This window comes from Nannospalax galili, unplaced genomic scaffold (assembly GCF_000622305.1).
Source record: "Nannospalax galili isolate Female #2095 unplaced genomic scaffold, S.galili_v1.0 scaffold655, whole genome shotgun sequence".
Lineage (NCBI taxonomy): Eukaryota > Metazoa > Chordata > Mammalia > Rodentia > Spalacidae > Nannospalax > Nannospalax galili.
This window is the reverse complement of record NW_008337285.1, coordinates 2,546,868-2,555,068: the sequence shown is the minus strand read 5'-3', so window position 1 is coordinate 2,555,068 and position 8,201 is coordinate 2,546,868.

The window sequence follows — 8,201 nt, the reverse complement described above, 5'->3', positions numbered from 1 at the left end:
AATGGAGTCCACAAAACTGTGGAGTCTGCTCTGGCACACGCACATACACAAACACAATAAAAGGTTTTTTTTTAATTTAAAAAATTAGGGCTGGAGAGATGGCTCAGCAGTTAAGAACACTGGCTGTTCTTGCAAAAGACCCGGGTCCAAATCCCAGCACCCACATGGCAGCTAACAACTGTCTGTAACTCCAGTTCAGGGGATCCTACAGCACTGCATGACATGGGTGCGCTTACCTGCATGAAGGCAATACACGCATACACATAAAATAAAAATAATAAAATATTTTTAAATGTATTCGAAAAAGTATTTTATATAGTAATGTACTGATTTTGTTCTGGAATGATCTTCCGGGCTATCTACTTTTCATTTTAGTGAAAACAGAAGCCTATTTGATTCTTCAAGATTAACTAACTTTCTGAAAATGAAGCTTGGTTTCTTTCAGGTACTTATTACTTTCCAATTTATTTCTTTGTGCCTTAATTGTGCTTAATATTCTCTTGTATTCTATGTATGGCAATTCTACAAAGTGGTCAATTTCTTAAGGGTTGAGATGCATCTTATTCACCGTTGTACACTCAGTGTAAAGAAAAATAATACTTTACACATATTTAATAAATGTGGCTGTTAAACTGAGTATGCACACATTGCTCAGGTGCATGTGTATGAAGTTGCCAAGAGTGCGAACTCCACGTCTTAATTTGAATTTTTTATTTAATTTTAAATGTTTTATTTAAAAATTTATTTATTATTTTGTGTGCATGAGTGTATCGCCTGCATGTATGTGAGTGCACCCATGTCATGCAATGCCGCGGAGGTCAGAAGAGGGCGTTGGATTCCCCTGGTTCAGGGTTAGCTTGCTTCAGAGCTATCCAATGGGGTTATTGCATTTCTGTGGTGGTTGTAATTGTTCTGTGTGAACGTGTATGTGTGTGTGTCTTTGTGTTTGTGTATGTGTCTGTGTGTGTGTGTGTGTGTGTGTGTCTCTGTGTGTGTGTGTTTGTTTTTGTGTGTGTGTGTGTGTCTCTGTGTGTGTGTGTTTGTGTGTGTGTATGTGTGTGTGTCTCTGTGTGTGTGTGTTTGTGTGTGTGTGTTTGTGTGTGTGTGTGTGTGTGTGTGTGTGTGGACACATACATGCCATGACCCATGTGGAAGTCAGAGGGCAACTTTGCGGAGTCAGTTCTCTTCTTTCACCTTTATGTGGGTTCTGGGGATTGAACTCAGATCAACATGCTTGTGTGGCAAGCTCTTTGCTTTTTTTTTTTTATTTATCTTGTTGAGTCAGAGTCTTGCTATGGAACCTCTCTCTGTCCTCCCACTTTAGCATGCTGAGTGCTGGGATTACAGACCTGCGCCACCAGGCACATGTCTGTGTTACTCAGAGTTGCAGTCAACTAGTTGGCTTTTCTTTTCTTTTCTTTTTAACTAAAACAACTAAATCAATGTTTCAGAAAACCTATTTGTTCTATAGACTTCTGGGTTTCCCATATTAGTGTTCAAAGTGACATTAATAAATATTACTTGTAAATTTGTTTTTAGTGCTGGACATAGTGGTGCATGCCTTTAATCCTAATAGAGGCAGGGTAGGCAGATCTCTGTGAGACTGAGGCCAGCCTGATCTACATAGTGAGTTCCAGCCCAGCTGGGGCTACAATGAGACCCTATCTCAAAAAAACAATTTTTTTAATTAACTTATTTAAATTTTATGTATATGAATGTTTGCCTCCATGTATGTGCGCCTGTGTCATGTAATACCCAAGGAGGCCAGAAGAGAGTGTCCGATCCCTTGGAAATGAATTTAGAGAACATTAGCAGTCATGTGGATGCTGGGAACAAAACCTGGGCATTCAGCAAAAGCAGCCAGTGCTATCTAGCCCCTACTTATAAATATTAGAACCTTGAAAATATTGTTATGCCTATTTTACAAATAAAAGTAATGGTCAGAAAGGTTAAGTATGTATTTCACAGTGAGCTAGGTAATGAATGCCAGATTTACAAATAAAGTTTACTTGGCTCTAAAGCCACACTACCCTATGCTGATGACTTATAATAGGTCCCTATAATTGGTAATGGTCATGAAACTCCTTTCTATTCCGAGTTTGACTGTTGTCATATCTACTTATTCCAAAACAATCAAAGATGCCTTTGAAAACATCGATTTCTGTATGATTACATTATAAATTTTCTGTCTGTACATGGACATTTTCCTTCCATTGTTCCTCCAATATTCTAGTTAGATAAAGGCACTCTCAGAGATTACAAGACAGCAAGACAATTATTTTGAGATAGCCAATAATAGGACATTTAAATCAGTATCATTAACCTTCTAATAAGATTTTCCCTAATAAGGCTGCTTTGTCAGTTCAATGTATCCAACATACTACCACACACTTGCTTAGGCCTCACTTAATTTCCAACTATAATGTGTATGCCATATGGAAACTTTGCCCACATGTTTTTTAAGTTCCTTTAGGTCACAGGTCACATTTTGGGGGGTTGAAGAGATGGCTCAGTGTTAAGAGCACTGGCTGCTCTTGAAGAGAACCCTGGGTTCTGTTCTCAGCACCCACTTGGTAGCTAACAATCTTCCATAACTCCAGTTACAAGGGATCTCATGCCTTCTTCTGGCCTCCACAGGCATTGCATGACATTGGTGCACTTACATACATGCAGGCAAAACACTCATAAAAATAAATAAGCTGTCCTTTAATACCAGAAGTGGGAGGCAGAGGCAGGTGGATCTCTGTGAGACGGAAGCCAGCCTGGTCTACTAGTGAGTTCCAGGCCAGCTGGGGCTACAGGGAGACTCTGTATCCAAAATATCAAAAACAAATAAAAAACAAATAAATATATTTTAAAAAATTACATTAAAAAGGAATGAATTTTCTTGGGCTGGAGAGATTGCTCAGTGGTTAAGAACATTGGTTATTCTTGCACAAGACCTGAGTTCAAATCCCAGCACCCACAAGGTGGCTAACAACCATCTATAACTTCAGTTCTAGGGGATCTGATGCCCTTTTCTGTCCTCTGTGGGCACTGCATGACACGGGTGCACTTACACACATGCAGGCATAACACTCATACACATAAAATAAAAATAAAATAAAATAATTTTTTTTAAAAAAAGCAATGGACTTTCTAACTAGCCATACTAGCTCATACCTGTAATTCTGGCTCTTGGGAACTGAGGCAGGAGGATTTCCATGAGTTCAAGACCAGCCTGGCCTACAGAATAAGACCCTGACTCAAAATAGAACAAAACAAAACAAAAAAGAATGGAATTTTCTGTTACTATATTCCCATAATAATAGCTGTTCTTGTAAAGGCTTACTGAGTAGTGAGATCGTTGTACATTCCATTTATTACTTACAGTAACATGGACAATGAAGCGTTATTTCTCCCATTGTGCAGATATAGAATGCCTGTAGTTCCAAGACCATAAACCTATTCAGTGACCACGGTGATGGTTCACACTACATGATTATTCACTTCACTGATTTCTGCCGATTCTGTGAAAATCTTTCCATCTGACCACAGTGAAGTAGGAAAAAGAAAGACACAAGTTTTTATTCTTGTGTATTCTGTTACCAGCCTGTGACCATGGACAAGAACACACTCATCCTCAAATATGAATTTCCTGATTCGTAGAATGGGATTTTTTAAAAAGAAGCTCAACCGTCACCTTCAAGGATTAAGCAAGGTAATACAGACACAAGATAAATATTTGTAACTTGCTTATGTGTTTATTTCTCTCATTGAAATGTAAGTTCAATGAACAAATGAATGAATTCAGGATAAAAAGAAATGTATCCCTTGGGTGTGGTGGTGCACGCCTTTAGTCCCAGCACTCCAGAGGCAGAAGTAGGTGAATCTCTGTGAGTTCAAGGCCAGTCTGGTCTACATGGTAAGTTCTAGGCCAGCTGGGGCTACAGGGAGACTGTCTCAAAAAGACCAAAAAAAAATTTTTTTTCTTAATAGAAATGATAAAATAATCTTACATTGATCCTAAATAGAATCTTTTTGTTGAAAAAAAAAAGTGCTATTTTCATTTTCGTTTTTAAAAAAGTGCATTTTTCATCCTCTATTTTAAGACAATATTTTCCTTGAAAACACTGTTCTTTAAAATTCTTTTATGTTGCGAGTCAGAAACGGTATTTACCGATCTTGAATTATACTACAAGCTCTTTTGATTGGATCTGATTAACTATAAAAAGCATCTTGGAGCATTAGCAAGTTAATTAATATTTATCATTTTATAGCTAATGGGCACATATTTGAAGAACTGTGCATTTCAATCTTGAAAATGTGATAAAATAAGCTTTTTGAAGCAGAATTTCAGTCATTGATCTTTAGCTAATGCTGACACACAAAATTCTCTACTATGGTCTTTGTCACCTTAATATTTTTCCTGTAACATCAGTTATATCTTTCTGGACTAAAATTTTGTTCTTTTACATTCTTTATATGTAATTCTTTGCTTTTCTCATAGGTACTTGGTATATTTCAGCAACTGTAGACAATTTGTACTAGCTCAAAGCCATTTTGATTATATTTAAGCAAATGAGCCAGCCTTCAGTGCTCGTTCCTATTTGGCTCTACTCTTGCATCACACTGAACAGTGATCAAACCCCCAAGTCTAACTCAGATATCCAACTGTATCCACTAACCCTTTCAGAATAGTGCTGATCTTGCTAGTTTTGGACAGAACATGTGCCTGTTATCTGTAAGGAAAAAAACCATATATGCAATTTATGCATATGACTATCAATAATAAGATTTCTTTTTGAGTTACAACTTAAAAATATTATCCAAGAGAAAACAGTAGAAAACTTCATAGAAAACTGTAAAATTGTCCATCTAAGAAAGTTTATTTACTTATATTTATTATTGTGGTGTAATAAAAAAATTGATGCTATTCACTCTGCTTTTTTATTCTTGGACTATATTTTACAGGTTATGTTTTGTTTTGTCCTTGCTTTTGGATTCCTTAGCAAATTACTCCATTATGTAATCACTGTTTAATCTATGGCCATGTCTATCTAAAACATTTTTAAAAAATCCATTCTTCCTTTTGTCATCATCATAATTCTTGGTTTAGTGTTTGAAATTTCTAAACTGTGTATGTTGTTATATATTTGCCCCATGACAAGAATTTACAACAATATCAGGCAGAACTAGGACCCGAATCTGTGTTTTCAGTTCTAAGATTTTAATTTATCTCCTCCCTGGTTTGTTAATGAAAATAATCTCACCTACAAAGAAAAAAGATCAGCTTAAGTAGACCATAACAGTATAACATATAAAAGAATAATGTGAAGTGAATTGGTATTTGTGTTCAAAATATCTGTCTGCTTAATATAAAACTTTGGTAAGAACTATCTCAACATAAATACATACATAAAAATATTCATGTACAACAGGCATTATTTTGAACTCCTTAATACCAACTAAGTAATTCTGAATAGGGAATACGCTGAAGTGTAAAATAAAACTGTAAAATATTAAACATACAAGTAAAGCATATAATTTACATATCAAAATAATTTATTTTTAAAAGTAACTTGGGCTTGATATTGAAGTCTTTTTTGCCTATTTTTCTGTATTAAGAACTTACCTTTTTTTTATCTGAGACAGGATCTCACTATATAGCCTGGAACTCAATATGTAGACCAGGCTGGCCTCTAACTCCAGAAATCTGCAAGCCTCAGCTTAACTTTTAATCTGTTAAGATATCAGCATTTTCACAATAAGCCTAATTAGAATGTAGTAAATTGTCTTCTGAAGACCAGAAATTACAATTAAGATTTTCCTAGGTCTTGATTTTATGCTAAATATCTTAGCATATGTCAAAATAGTAAATACTTTTTGCTTTTCTATTTATATTTCAGACATAAACACATACTTGCTGTAGCAGTGCCCACACTTCTTTACATTTACTTTTGCTTTAGTAAAATACAGACTGAAGACTTCCTTACTCATAGGCCCAAGATGAACTTGAATTAATGGGAATGATAACTACTTTTTAGCATCACTAAATATAAATATGATTTTAGAATTCAAGTAATTTTTAAGAATGGAGAAAGATAGCTGAAGTAGGAGGAATTTTTAAAAACTGGAAATCTCAATATATAGCCTATTTTTTTGATTCATTACCTAAATCATGGAGTGAAAAATAGAAAAAGTTTTAAAAATTAGAGACAATCAAAACTTTGGATGATAATAGAGTAAAATATTTTTTCTAATTCTTTTTTACTTAATGTTGATGAGAAGGCTCTGGGATGATCAATTTTTTTTTTGGATAATGAGTATAACAAAAAGCTAAAAAGCACACCACAATACATTACTGCTTATATTTAAACACTGAGGTATAGTATATTGTTAATCATTGGGTGCAGTTTAATTTAATAATTTGACCACTTCAATACTTGAGTGTTTTCATTTCATTTTGAATCATCATCACACTACAAGATTACTAGTGATTTGCAATTAATTATTCTAGGTCTTTCAAATGATTGTATTTATTCATACCTGTTCCAAACCTTGACAGAGGAAGAAATGCATGTCATTTCTTAAAGGCTGGCCCATGAAGATTGGTCTGAAGTGCTTAACTGCAGATTGATATCAGTATGCTGCTGCATCATTGAGGACACCCACGTTTTAATAAAAGCATCTAAGGAGATAACTATGGAACAAAAATTATTTGGGCTCAGAAGGGCCCCAAATGGGTAATATAGTAGCTCCAAGATGTAACAGAAGATGCTGTTACATTAGCTGTATGCAGACGTTAGAATTCCTAGAGACAAGGGAGGTTGGGGCTTTTTTAATTTTAGGAAGTCATTTCTCCAAAGCATACATTTTAAACTCAGAACACACTTGTCTCCAGCAGGTGCACAAACTATACCGGAGAAAGGATAGGGGCGTGGACTGCATTTGGATCTGGTTAATAATTTGGTTGCATTTCTAAGATAAAAGGCCAACATTAAAAGATGTTGGGGCACTTTGCTTTACAGGGAACTTTCATTATTTATGTCACTAATTTGAAAATCAAAGCATAGAACTGAAATAAAAATTGTCAGCACGATATTGCTGACAATGGCTAAGGTGGTTAAAGTATCAGTTTTTTTTTTCCTCTAAGAGACTAACTGTACTGATGAAGTGTTAAAAAGCAGAGTATCTGGGTCCAAAAATTTCCAGGAAGAATTTTGAGTTTTTCATTTAGCAATTCTAGGTACAGTTCCATGTTAAAGACAAAATCAGTTTAATTATACCAATTAAGCGTTTGTGTTCTTGGCAAATTATTTCCTTCCTGGTACTGGTTGTAAATAGGATTTATTTTTTTATTGGTTGGTGGGGGGGTGAGAGAAGAGGAAAAGGCTGTACATAAAATTGAGTAGGCCTATACCATAATTCTCCCTTGACTGGTGAGACACACAGAAAGAGGTTGGGTGAAACATTTTACTATAATAAAATGTGTAATTTTAAAATGTACAAACTCTCAACGCAGGTCTCTCTCCTCACATGTGCTAATACCTCTGGACGGTCCAGAATCCATTTTAAAATGTGTGAATTCCACTTGTGCTTTTGCAGGTGGTGTTGTAGCAGGGGTAACCTTTGCTCGCCTGCCCAGCGTTACCAAGCTGTGTTTTGTTTTTTTAATGTCTGGTGAGAATTAAAAGCAAGACAGAAAATTCCAAACACCTGAAGTTGGCACAATGTTATTTCTACAACAGAGGTTAAATATTTCACGGTGACCTTAACTCATCAGGTCTATATCCAGATTCTTCTGAGGCGTCTCTGAAGATTCCTACTGTCCTTTCTGAAATACTGAGGGTTGGAAAACTAAGTGCTAGGTGCTGTGAGCACCCTCGCCCTGCAGTTCAGTGTCACAGGCTGAAGGTCTTTCTGAGTAAACGTGCATTTTCGGTCCTGGACGTCCAGTGATCAGTGCAGCAAAGACAAAAACCAAAGGGCAGCGTGGCGAATAGTCCACCGGCCAAGAAGCCGGAGAGGAACCGGCCTGGGCGCCGCTGGACGCCAGGCTCGGAGCTCGGTTGGGCTCCGCCGGCCGCCGGCCGAGCCGCGCTCACCTCTGCGGAGCGCCAGGCACTCCCCGCCCGCCGGCTGCAGCTCGCGCGCCCCCCTCCGCCCCCCGCGCAGGTCGTCCGCCCCGTCCGAGGCGATGGCTGCCGCCTGGAGGACTG